This window comes from Petaurus breviceps, unplaced genomic scaffold (assembly GCF_028583685.1).
Source record: "Petaurus breviceps papuanus isolate PSGF00001 unplaced genomic scaffold, PetGlider_PUasm1.0 90644, whole genome shotgun sequence".
In the NCBI taxonomy this organism is placed as follows: domain Eukaryota; kingdom Metazoa; phylum Chordata; class Mammalia; order Diprotodontia; family Petauridae; genus Petaurus; species Petaurus breviceps.
The window spans coordinates 7,248,163-7,261,802 of record NW_027187298.1 but is presented as its reverse complement, the minus strand read 5'-3'; the positions used below and the strand labels follow the sequence as shown (position 1 = coordinate 7,261,802).

The 13,640-nt window shown below is 35.9% G+C and overlaps 1 non-coding gene across 1 annotated transcript; it reads right to left on the bottom strand.

Moving 5' to 3' along the window:
- Positions 1 to 12,525: 12,525 nt before the first annotated feature.
- Positions 12,526 to 12,632, bottom strand: LOC138143570 (U6 spliceosomal RNA). Its single transcript, XR_011163727.1, has one exon. It is a non-coding gene; the product is annotated as a U6 spliceosomal RNA (small nuclear RNA).
- Between the last annotated feature and the right edge of the window lie 1,008 nt (positions 12,633 to 13,640).

The following is a 13,640-nucleotide window of genomic DNA, read 5'->3' as shown; positions in this document are numbered from 1 at the left end:
ACTTCTGCATTATGGCTCTTTCAAGTCGTGCCTGTAATTGGGTGACATTGATACCCCAGTGATTCCAGTGTTGGGAAGAAAAGTGTTCTAATGTGTTGCCAAGAACGATTGATTTTACTTTTTTTAACATCTCATATACCTCCTTGTCTCCTCTGAACACTGCCATCACCCTGGTGTGGGATCATATGCCTGGGATATTGTGATAACCAAATAGTTGATGGGTTTTTTTTTCTTTCTGCCATAAGTCTCTCCCTGCTTCACTCCATCCTCTATTCAGCTATCAAATGATTTTCCTAAAGTGTGTGTCTTACCACATCTTATCCCTCACCCCCACCTCAATAAATGTCAGTGCTTCCCTATCATCTCCAGGATCAAATATAAAATTGTGTTCTCTTCCTTCCACCCCCACCCCCAGTCTTCTTACACCTTATACCATCCATGTATTCTGCCATTCAGTGACACTGGCTTCCTTTACTCTCACATCCCAACTCCTAACATTTTCACAGGCTTTCCTCCATACCCAGAACACTTTCCCTCTTCACCTCTACCTCCTGACTTCTTTAGCTTCCTTCAAGTCACAGCTAAAATTGCACCTTCTTGGGGCGGCCAGGTAGCACAGCTAGTAAGAGCACCGGCTCTAGTGTCAGGATGACCTGGGGATCAAATCCCGGGCTCAGACACTTAGCCCCCACCCAGAAACACCTGGCTGTGTAACCTTCAGCAAGTTTCTTAACCCCAATTGCTTAGGGGCAGCCAGGTGGCTCAGTGAGTAAGAGCACCGGCTCCAGTGTTGGGATGACCTGGATTGAATCCGGGCTCAGATACTCAGCACCATACCCAGAAATAACTGGCCATGTAACCTTGAGCAAGTTACTTAACCCTGATTGCTTTAAAAAAAATGCACCTTCTATAAGAAATCTTTCCTGATTCCCTCTTAATTCTAGTATCTACCATCTATTTATTCTCTCCAATCTATCCTAAATATAACTTCTTGGTACATAGTTGCTTACATGGTGTCTCCCACATTAAACTGTGAACTCCTTGAGAGCTGTCTTTTCCCTTTCTTTGTATCCCCAGTGCTTAACACACTGCCTGGTGCAGAGTAGACACTTAATAACTGTTTATTTACTGCCTGATTGACAATAGAGTTATAGACCTGGATGACTAGGTCCCTACTAGTTCTGGGAAGGCCCTCAGAAGCCATCTCATTCAATGCTTTCATTTTATAGATGAGGAAAACTGAGGCTCCAGGAGATTAAGTGACTTAAGAGAAAGATTCATGATTCTACAGGAAGTAAGATAGTGGCAGAGGTGAGATTTGAAGTGACCTGTTCCAACTCTAGGACCAATGTTCTTTACATTATAGCACCACTTCTTGCTTCAAGCAAAGAGGGATTCCCTCTCCCTGCCTCCTCTACTTTTTTACAAGAAAGACAAATGACAAAGAAATACACAGATATCAAGGGTTGGTTACTAACCAATGACATTTTTATAGAACTACAGAATTTACAAAGTACAGTCTTCACAACTAATCATCTTACAGATGAAGAACCTCATGTTTTAGAAAAGTGAAGAGATTGGGGTGGCTAGGTGGTGCAGTGAATAGAACACTGGCCCTGGAAGTTCAAATCCGACCTCAGACATTTTACTAGCTGTGTGACCTTGGGCAAGTCTCTTGACCCCCACTGCCCTGCCTTCCACCCTCCAAAAAGCAAAAAAAAAAAAAGTGTAGAGACTTTTTCAAGAATTCATACTTAGAAAATATTAGTATCAGAATAGAAACTTGGGGTTTTCAACTCCAAACCCAATGCTTTTCTCATTGCACAGTTCTATGGTAAAAGAAACAGAAAGTCACTGAGGATAAATGACCTGCCCAAGGTCATACAGTGAGACTTGTGAAAGAAGCACAGCTTGTTCTCAGGTCTTCTGGCAATAATAATAATGATAAAATTACAATCACTAGTATAAGGATAATTATTAGTAAGAATAATACTTATCAGTAGTAACACAATAATGCTAATAATAGCTGATCTTTATATAACTTTTACTATATGTCAGGCACTTATAATTACTCATTTGATCTTCACAATAATGTAGGGAGGTAGGTGCTATTATTATCCCCTTTTTACAGTTTTAGGGATAAAAAAGGGAAATAAAAGTTAAATGACTTGCCCAAGGTCACACAGTAAGTGTCTGAAGCTGGATTGGATCTCTTTCTGACTCTAGGCACAGCACTCTACTCACTGTGTCACCCAGCCATCCTATATGCCATCCAACTACTTTGGTACATTTTGTACCACGTTGCACTGCTTGCTTCTTAAAGACCATGTAATCTACCATGGACTCATATGTTTTAGGAAGATTTTAAACTATACATTTTCAAATAAAGAAAATTTTTCCTATTTAATTCATGGCTGGTTAGGAAAGGAAATGCAGTTCACTAAAACTTCTCAGTTCATCAGCATTTTAATTCATCAGGTTTTGCTGTTTACAAAACTGAGCCTTTTATTCTGAGCAGGTAGAAGAACCTGGTTAAGCTGTGTTCCCTGTGTGTGGAATGAGCTTGGAAGTTTGACCATTTAATTTAAGGTCATTGACCATTAAATAGAAGTTGATTTAAAGCTAATTTAAGAAAAAAACAAATAATTTTTCATAGATTTTGGCAGCAGAATAATATAAGATCAAGTTAAATCAACAAGGGTGCATTTAATAACTACTATATGCTTATCACTGGGGGCACAAAAAAATCAGAAATACAGTCCCTGCCCTAGAGGATCTCACAGTCCAAAGGGGAAGACAATAGGCAAATAATAATTGTCAAACAGGTCTTTATAGGATAATTGGAAATACTCTTAGAAAGAGGACATTCGCATTATATGAGGTAGGCAAAATTTCTTGTAGAAGATGGGATTTTAGCTGGGACCTAAAATAAGTGTGGGAAGCCAGAAGACAGAGATGAGTTGGAAGAGTATTTTAAGCATGAGGGACATTCAATGAAAGTTCAGTTGGGAAATTGAGGCCAGGGGCATTAGATCTAGGGGCAAAAAGACTAATAAGGTAGAAAGGGGGTAGTATTGAAGGGTTTTAAAAGTCAAACAGAATTTTATTTAATATGGGAAATAATAGGGAGCCATGGGAGTTTATTAAAGGGGGTAGGTAGAATGGTACTGATTGGTACTTTAGCCCACAGAACAGTTGGATATAGAGGTGTTTTTGATTCTGTACTCAGTAGGGTTAAATAGTAGTAAGAGTCAAAATTCAGTGGAACTTTGTGGAAAGAATGGGCAGTTATATGGTGTAGGGGATAGAGCACTGGGCCTGGAGTCTTGGAGACTGAGTTCAAATCAGGCATGACACACTTATTAACTGTGTGACCCTGGGCAAATCAATTCACCCGGTTGGCCTTAGTCTCTCATCTGTAAAATGAATGGGAGAAGGAAAAATCAAATCAGTCCAGTATCTTTGCCAAGAAAAACTGAAAGCGGGGCATGAAGTTGGATGTGAATGATTATGACCCAACAACAACAACAAAAAGTGGAAAGAATACATTGGATTTTGGTGCCAAAAGATATGGGTTGCTTTAATTGGGTCTTCTGTTTAGTTTCCGAGTTATCTCACTTTGTATCTGCTGCTGACTGGTTTCAACTCCATGGAACAAGATATCCCTTAGTGTTTCCACTCTGCCTCAATCTGTTTTCCAACATCCTTTTATGTATTGTCTTCCCTCGTTCGATTGTAAGCTCACTGAGGACAGGTAATTACATAGTAATTACTCTGCTTCTTCCTACCTGTGAGACTGACTGAGTGATTGAACCTCTCTAAACCTTAGTTCCTCATTTGTACAGTAAGTATTAGAACAGAAGGCCTCTAAGAGACCTTCATTTTTGCTAACTACAGTCTTATGGTCACAATTATGATGACTTCTTAGAAGGGTTCCTTGTGGGGATCAAATGAGATATTGCATTTGAATTACTCCATTAACCTTAAAAGGTGAAATGTGAAGGTTAGTTATTGATGGTCTTACATCAACCTCCTTTTATATTCCCTTTAGGACCCAGTGCAGTGGTGGGTACATAGTAGGAGCTCAAAAAATACTTTTTTGACTAATTGAGTCTATATCTGATTTTGCTAACATTTTAAATATAATTAGTCTTGGTCATAAGTCATGAAATTGAAAGAGATCTTAGAGATCTGCCAGACCAAGTACTCTTAAGCTGGTGTCCATAAACCCCCAAGGCATCCATGGATAAGGTTCGAGAACTTAGACATGGAAATAAAGTAGATATCCATTAATTAGGGAATGGCTAAGCTCATTGTTTGAGAATATAATGGGATGTTAGAGCACTATGAGAAAGAGCAAATATGAAAGATTCAGAGAAACATGAGAATATTTACGTGAACTGATGAAGAGTGAAGTCAGCAGAACCACACAACAATATACATAATGATCACAGAATGCAAATGGAAAGATTCAAAATTCTGGGTAATTTTAATGACCAAATTTGGCCTTGGAAAAAAAATGAGAAAATGCACTTCCCTCTTTCATTAGCAAGACTGTAGACTGTAGGTATTAAATGTTGCATAATCTGTTAGACACAGTCAATGCATTTAGTTCTGCAGAAATTTTCATTCATTTGGAATCTTTGTTACAAGGAAGGTAAAAACAAAATTTATTAATTAATAAAAGAAATACCTTCCACATATTAACTATGTGATACTGGACAGGTAGTGTGACTCCTTTAAGCTTCAGTTTCTCTAACTATGAAATGGAAATTAGAACTCCAGGAAGGATCCAACCTCCCTGTTTAGAATACTGTTAAATATTACCTCACTCAAGCCTCATCTGAAATCTCACCTCTTCCCTGAGGGAAGAGTTACAGAAGGCAATTAAAATGTGCTAGTATAATCCCCATGTTTCATCGATGAGGAAATTAAGTGGTTAAGTAAATTGTTTACATTTGGTTACAAAGGTATCAAGTAATAGAGTTTGGATTTGAACCTAAGTATTCTTACTCCAAAGGCAATGATTTTTCCATGATGTCATAACTGCTTGAACCAGCTCCATCTGTTTTCTCCTTCTCTGGTTTATATCAGCTAATCTTTTTGGGTGACTCAAATTTTTCATGAGTGTATTCCTTAACTGTCTAATCAAAGTCCTTGGTTGACATGAGCCATATCCTACACGTCATCACAATTACTTAAGAAGCAAACCCAGTCCGCACACTAAGGCTTCCAATAAACATTTGTTAAGCCAATGACATAATGGATGAAAGCATAAAGGGAAATTAGCATCTGCCCTCAGCTGTTGTTCCAAACCTTCTCTTCCCCCAAGTTTCAATCCCCACCCCCTCTCAACAGATGCTCTTGCCTCCTACTTTACAGAGAAAAATAGAAACTGACATTTGTATATTGTTTGAGATTTTGCCAAGGGCTTTATATACATTATCTCATTTGAACCACACAACAATCCTAGGTAGATAATACAAGTATTATTATACCATTTTTACAAATGAGGAAACAAAATGAATCTCTGATAGATTAAGGAATGTCGTCATGGCCCCACAACTAATAGGTTTCAGAGGCAAGGTTTTAATCTAGGACTTCCTAACTCCAAGACCAAGACTTTATCCCGTTTGGCCTTGGAGTCAGGAACTCAAAAAGAAACCCTACCACTCAACCATACATAAAGATCTCTGTAGGCTGCATGTTGACTTACAACACACACAAACACACCTAAACATGTGCGCATGCATGCATGGGTGCACACATATTAACATTATCTTTTATTTTTGTTGACTTTGTTAAATATTTTCCAATTATATTTTAATCTGGATTTGATTACTTGCCAACACTTGAACCTCTTGTATGACACCTCTTCTAAAACCTATCCTGCCCTTCAAATCAAAGGCATAAGTCATGAACTCTATCTCCCCTATCCCATACTATACAATCCCATTATATCTTTCCCTATCCTCTCAACTTTTATTTCAATCATGATCTTTCATCTTTTCCTTTCTCTCATCCAATAATTTGCCAAATCTTGTTGATGCTACTTTCGAAAAATTATGCTATGCTGTTTCACTCACATGGGCACTACCCTATTTAGTATCTTTATCACCTCTTACTTTATCTACAGGAATATGGTGTTACATTGCTTCTCAGTTTTCTCCATTTCTTCTAGTTAATTTTTTACATTCATTAAAATAATCTTCATAAGAAACAGTACTTACCATGGTTTCACTCTCAAAAACCTTCTAGGACTTCCTTTTGTTTCTCATAACTTGGACCTCAGTATTCAATTTGTAGTTTAGTGCTCTACTGCATCAGAGCTTTTTGTTTTTTTTTTTTGTTCTGTGTTGTTTTTGGAGGGGGGAGGTAGGGCAATTGGGGTTAAGTGACTTGCCCAGGGTCACACAGCTAGTTTTGTGTTGAGTGTCTGAGGCCAGATTTGAACTCAGGTTCTCCTGACTCCAGGGCTGGTGCTCTATTCACTGTGCCACCTAGCTGCCCCACCGGAGCTCTTTAAACTGAAGGTATCTTGGCTATTTAACTCACAAAAGATTCAAATTTGAAAATATTTGAAATTACTAGAAAATGGGAGAAGGGTATGATGGTTCTTTTTTATATATTTGGAGGTATGTCATGTAGAAGAGAAATTAGATGTATATAGCTGCTGAGGGCTGTACTGTGACCAACCAGAGATTTGAACTTAATTTAAGGAAGAATTTCCTATTAATTAGAACACTGTTTAAAATGAAATGAGTTTCCATCAATAGTACATTGTCATTATTAGAAGTTTGATAGCAGATTTTTGATGACCATTTGTTCAGGAATTTGGTAGAAAAGATTCCAGTATCAAACTAGGGTTAGATGAGAAGATCTCTGAGGTCCCTTCTCATGCTCAGATTCTATGATATGCCAAATGGCAAATTAGGCAAAACACAAAAAGTTACAACTGAATAAGATTATAGACTTCATATAGACCAATAGTTTTATTTCTACAGAGGAGAAACTAAAGACCCAGAGAGAAGAAATGACTTGCCAAAATCACAGATATACTTCAGGACAGAAAGGTCTAGAGTTCATTTGTCCTGAGTCCCAGACCAGTGTTTAATGCTGCCTTATCTGTAAGGTTTCCCTAGAATAAAATGTAATAAAATAATAATTTAAAAATTAATAAAAATTTCAGGGTCATGGGGGTAGTGTTAATTTTCACCCAGTTGGATTTGACCACAGTGGCTATGAGAAGGGCAATAAGCCATCCCTACTGAAGGCTACAGAGTAAATTCCATGTGAGTTAAGCAGCAAGTGTGAGGATTAAACCCCAGGTTATAATGTCTTACAAAAATTCATAATGTCAGTCTGAACTAGTATTTACAATTGAAGGGATGTTATTAGCGGGACAATTTGATTAAATGAATATTGGGCCAAATTCTCTCAAATTTATAAGATAACTCTTATAACAATTTTATGGAAAATTTCTCCCCAAAATTACAGCCTTATAGAGTACACACATTAATAGCATACTACAAGGACACACAAATTTTATGAGTCATATTCTATTGCTTTTGGTTACATTAAATAATGTGATGTTTCTGCAAGACAAAGGGTATACTATATTATTAAAATATATTGGCATCTTAAAGGAAACATTAATATCTCCATGGACACACAGAAGACACTGAAATAATAGAGATGAGACTCAAATGCTCTCTTTAATCTGCTGAAAACCAACATATAAGCCATTGGTAAAATGACATGAACTAAGAATAAAAATTAATAGATGATACCATATCTATTTATGTTACAGCAATTTGCTACCTTAAAATAAATTGAGTAATGAATTAAATTATAAAAAAGGCTAGATAGTTCAGTTACATAGCAACCTAATTTTAGTCAATTTAATTGAACTAAAGCTTCTTGGGTGCCTATCATATGCAACTGTGTGAGGCAGCTAGGTACTTCAGTGATAGAATGGTGTTGGGTTATGAAGACTCATCTTCCCAAGTTCAAATCCTGCCTCAGACACTTATGAACTGTGTGACCTTGGGCAAATCACTTAACCCCTTTTGCTTCCATTTCCTCATTTATGAAACGAGTTAGAGAAGGAAATGAGAAACCATTCTAGTATCTTTGCCAAGAAAACCCCAAATGGGATCACAGAGAATTGGACATGTGAAAATGACTGAACAAAACTATGTGCAAGGCATTGCTCTGGAGAACAGTGATACAAAGATAAAAAGTTAAGGCAAGGGTAAACTTTTGGGTCATGTGACCAGTAAGATGAAAGACTAGGATTTCTCACTAATTTCTCAGACCTCTCTAAAACAAAAATTATATACCAAAGGTAAAGAAATTTTGACTGTCTCCATGACTAGGAGACTAGAAAATCAAAAGAACACGAAATTCTATAAACTAATGCATAACTGCCACTCATTCAGCACCCCCTCTCCTAGCACAATACCAGTAGCAAGTCTACTCTAGCCACTTGACCTATGGGCTTACAATAAAAAAAAAAACAAAAAACTTACCCCTTGAACTCCTGTCCATCTTTTCAGTGGTGTAGAAATCAAATCTAAGTTCCTAAGCACAGAAATTTGCTGGCACTTTAATAGTTAACATTGAGGCAACATTCTAAGAAACAAAAAAATTTCTGTAGGGTAATGACAAAACAGAAAGAAAGGCACAGGGCATGTGTCTGGGTTTGAAATAAAGCTAAATTCTACACCCCAACTCCCACTTATTTATTTAATAATTCACTTAATAAAAAAAAAACTCTGCAGGTGATCAGGAAAAGAAAAAGCTTTAAATACAAAGGAAAGACATTTTGATAACTCAAGACTATCCTCCACACACCAGAAAACAAAGGAGAAAATGGAACACTGAGTTCCAAAGATAAATAGAGTTCAGGATGCAGGCAAGGATAATCTACCCTGCAAATCTGGGCTTAACTATAAATGAAGAAAAGATAGACATTCAGTAATAAAGAGGCATTTGAAATATGATCGGAAAGAAAACCAGACCTATAAAGATTATTTGATTCTTGACTACCCTGAACAATAGAAATGCAGGAGGAATGAACTAATGCAGTATCCAGAGAGAACAACAGCAACAGAGTAATAGCAGAGAGACCAATTTTTTTTGGAAAAAATTTTTTCCTAAATATACACAAATAGGGATGAAAGCAAAAGTCAACTAGAGGTAATAATAGAGAGGTGTGCCTGGGCTATTATGGACAGAGTCATATAGCAATCTGTGTATAGCTGAATATATATACATATACATACATATATATATATATATATATTTGTGTGTGTGTGTGTGTGTGTGATTAAATAATAAAATGGAATAGTGCATACAAGGGGGAAAAGAGGTGGAGGATAGAGGGGAGTGCACAATATGTCCTGGTCAAGTTAAGGACCAGTAATAAGGGAATATTAACTCTTATGATCTCTCAGGAAAATAAGAGCCTGCAGAAGAGTGTGTGATGAAGTGGGGGGTTGGAGGGAGAAGAGAAAAGGGGAAATCTTGGTTGGATAGTGGGAGGGAGGGTTTCAAAGATGAATCTTTCTATAGATAAAGAGGGAAGTTGTTTGAAGGGAGATGGCGACCTTGCAATGGATGTTGTCCACTAGGATTTGATGTTTGTAGAGATTACTGGTGGTCTAGACACCAGTAGACATGGAATTGGAGTACCTGGGAGGAGTGGAAGAGCATGGACCCAGAATGGAGGTTTTTGAGGGAAAATTAAAAGGAATGTAACTGGGGGAGGATACGGTTCAGTGGTGGGCTATATAATCAGTGCTATGGGATGAAATACTACCACAGAGCAACGTCTTCCCTGTCACATACAGAAATTGGCACTTTTTGTTTTTGTTTTGGGAGTGAGACACAATGTAGAAGGCCGATTTGAGAGGTAAGTTCTAAAAGGTAGTGACAAAAGCTGCTTAGAGGATATACCCCAGAATGTGTACCCTGGAAGTTTTGATTACATGAAGAATGAAGAAAATAGAAAGGGACTAGCTAAGTATGGGCCATGAACCAAAGAATAAGTCTAGAGTAGACAGAGAGGATGGCTAGTAAGGAAAGTGAAAGAGAAACACTCTTTCAAAAGGGGTATGAAAATAAAATAAAATAAAAACTAACAATTAATTGAAGGGGAAGAAGAAAGGAGAATCTATTTGTCCAAAATGAGGAAAAATGGGGGGGGGGATAATTAAATAATTAAATAAAAACAGGAAATAAAAGGGACTAATAAGTAAAACTTCACAGGAAAAGAGGTAACATGGGGATTAGTGTCAAGGTGAGGCAAAGAGAGCCTATGTAAAAGGTCTGTCATAAAAAAATAAGCTAAAGTAAAGAGACAAAGTATTTTTTTGTACAACAGAAGAAAGAAAAATTCCAAATTAAAAAATAACGTTAGAGATAATTGGAGGAAGATATAAATCTAACATTTAACTTTAAATATGAATGGATAAAATAATTCAATTAAGTAAAACGATTGAAAGATTAGATAAGATAAAACCCTACAACTTCTTGCTTATGACAAACACATTTTAAAAACAAAGACATATATAGAATAAAACTGAGGGAATAGGAAAAAAAATGCCTCACATGAATAAAAAAAGAGGAGTTGCAATCATGCTACCTAACAAAGAAAAAGAAAACTTTTAAAAAGGCACAAACAAAGGAATTGAATTATTTTAAACAGAACCATAGATAACAAACCAATATCAGTACTAAACTTATATGCTGGAAATTACTTGTATGATTTCATAAAAAACATTAGGAGAATTACAAGAAGACCCAGATAGAAACATATTAGTGACAGGAGACTTCAATACCCCTTTCTCAGTTTTGGATAAGTCTAGCAGAATGATAAACAAAAGGAAAAACATGGAACTAAGAAAATTGCTGGAGAACCTAGATCTAAAAGATTTATGGCATCCTGTAAATGAAAATGCAAAAGAATATATGTACATACATATATATATATTTACTCACATATGTATACATATATACATACATAAATATAGACGTATGTATCCATACTACATTTAACTTTTACAAAAGTTGACCATATATTAGGACACAGAGATATTGTAAAAACTGTAAAAAGGAAGAAATAATAAACACATTCTTTAAATACCATAATATAGTAATAATCACTAATAATATAATAGTATAACAATAATAGTGACTACAAACAAAAGACACAGATGCAAATGTAGATTTAACAATGAAATTCTAAATCTACAAAGTAAACACCCAGAAATGAATTATGTTTCTATATTATAACAAAATCCATGAAGCCATAATACAAATGGAAATCCCATTGTAAATAATTACAAAATACATGAGATTTCTGGAGATCACTACATCAAATCATACCAAAGAATTATATAGATTAAATTACAAAGTACTCCTTATAGAAATATAGAACAATTTAAATACCTGGAGGAATATTCAGAGCCCATGTCTGGACCATACCAGTGCAATAAAAATAATAGTATCAGAATTAATTTATATTAATCAATTTATAATTAAATATTTTATCATTCAAATTACTGAGGGGATATTTTTATAGATATTGATAAACTAAAGAAATTCATTGGAAAAACAAAAGATCTAGACTATGAAGGGAAATGTTTAAATGAGATAGGAATAAAGAACAGCCCTTCAGAGCTCTAACCATATTGTAAAGTACTAGTCATTCTGACCTGATGGAAGGAAGAGAGACAGACAGAGACATGGAGTAAGAGACAGAGAGACAAAGAGAGAAAGAGACAGAGAGACAGAGAAAGAGAGAGGAGGAGAGATGGAGGCTGGAAGGGAGAGAAAGAGGGGGAGAGAGAGAGAGAGAGAGAGAGAGAGAGAGAGAGAGAGAGAGAGAGAAGACAAGATAAACAAGGAAGAATCAGAAATAAAAATCTAAATAACACCATGTTTTAGAAAACAGAAAACATAAATTACCTAGTAAAGAACTATGTTTTTGACAAAAACTTCTGGATGAACTGGAAAGCTGATTGGCAGAAATTAAGCTTAGACCAGCACTTCACACCATATTTTGCTATCTATTCTAAATGCATAGATAGTCTTAATATTAAAGACCATACTATTAAACATAAAAGAAAAGCAGATTGTGAACATCTCCCAGCTATGGGTAGGGGACTTATTATTAACCAAAGGGTAGAAGCAATTATAAAAAACTAATTTTGATCACATATAACTTAAAAGCTTTAGCACAGACAAAATTAATGCATAGAAAGGGAAGTAGTTGAATAGATAAAAGTAAATATTTATATCAAATTCCTCTGATCAGGGATTGGGATCTAAGCTATATAAAAAACCACTGAGTATATATATATATGTATAATAAGCAATTGGGATTGAGTAACTTGCTCAAGGTTACATGGCCAATTTTTTTTGTGTGGGTGGGTGTTAAGTATCTGAGGCCGGAACCGATCCTGTGTCCTTTTGACTCTGGGGCTGCACTCTTACTCACTGCACCACCTAGCCAACCCTAAAAATATGGAACTCTTCATTAATTTGCATGTCATCCTTGCACAGGGGCCATGCTAATCTTCTCTGTATCGTTCCAATTTTAGTATATGTGCTGCTGAAGTGAGCACTCATTTAGTATATATAAGGCTAATAGTCATTCCCCATTATGTAAGTGTCTAAAGGATAAGAACAAATACTTTTCAAAAGACAAAATGGCAAAGTATTGTAACCTCATGAAAGAGGGCTCCAAATCATTCATAAGGGAGAAGTGAATCAAAATAATCCTAGGTTTATGTAACATCCTGGAAATCAGCAAAGATGACAAAAATGACAATAATTAGTCTTGCAGACATGAGATAACAGGCACAATACATTATTGGTGAAGCTGTGAAATAGGTATAGTCATTTTGGAAAATGGTTTGGAATCATGCAAATAACATGAGTGAAGGGTCCAAACCTTTGACCAAGAAACTCAGTTGCTATTAATTCAAGAAAATTGAAAAGAAGAAAGTCCCTGAGTATACCAAAATATTTATATCAGAACTTTTTATGATAGCAAATAATAACTGAAAAGAAAATATATGTCCATCAACTGGGGAAATGATTAAACAAAGTGTGGCACATGAATGTAATGGAATTTTACTGTGATGTAAGAAATAATGTGATGAATACAGAGCAGCAGCATGGAAAGATCTGTGTGTACTGTTATGGAGTGAAATAGATCAAATAAAACAATATACACAAAGGACTACAATGTAAGTGGAAAGAATAATACCACACACACAAATCACAAATGAATGCAGAAAAATTATACAGATCAAGTGTGTATTGAATCAACAGATATGAGGAGACACCCCCAATATACCACATTGTGGAAATAGGAGTTCCATAGGGGTTGGACATTGAACATATTTTTGAACTTTTTCAAATTATTATACAGTTATGCTAATTTCTTCTTTTTCTCTTCCTCTCCCTCCTTCTCTTCCTTCTTTCTTTAAAAATACTATTTGTGTTTCTACTGCCTGGAATCATGGCAGGTGTAGAAGAGAAGAAGAAGAATCTACCATTCATTCCAGAATCTCTTTTGAAAAAAGCAAAAGGCCTTTGTTAACCTGGAGGTCAAATGCCTGAAGAAG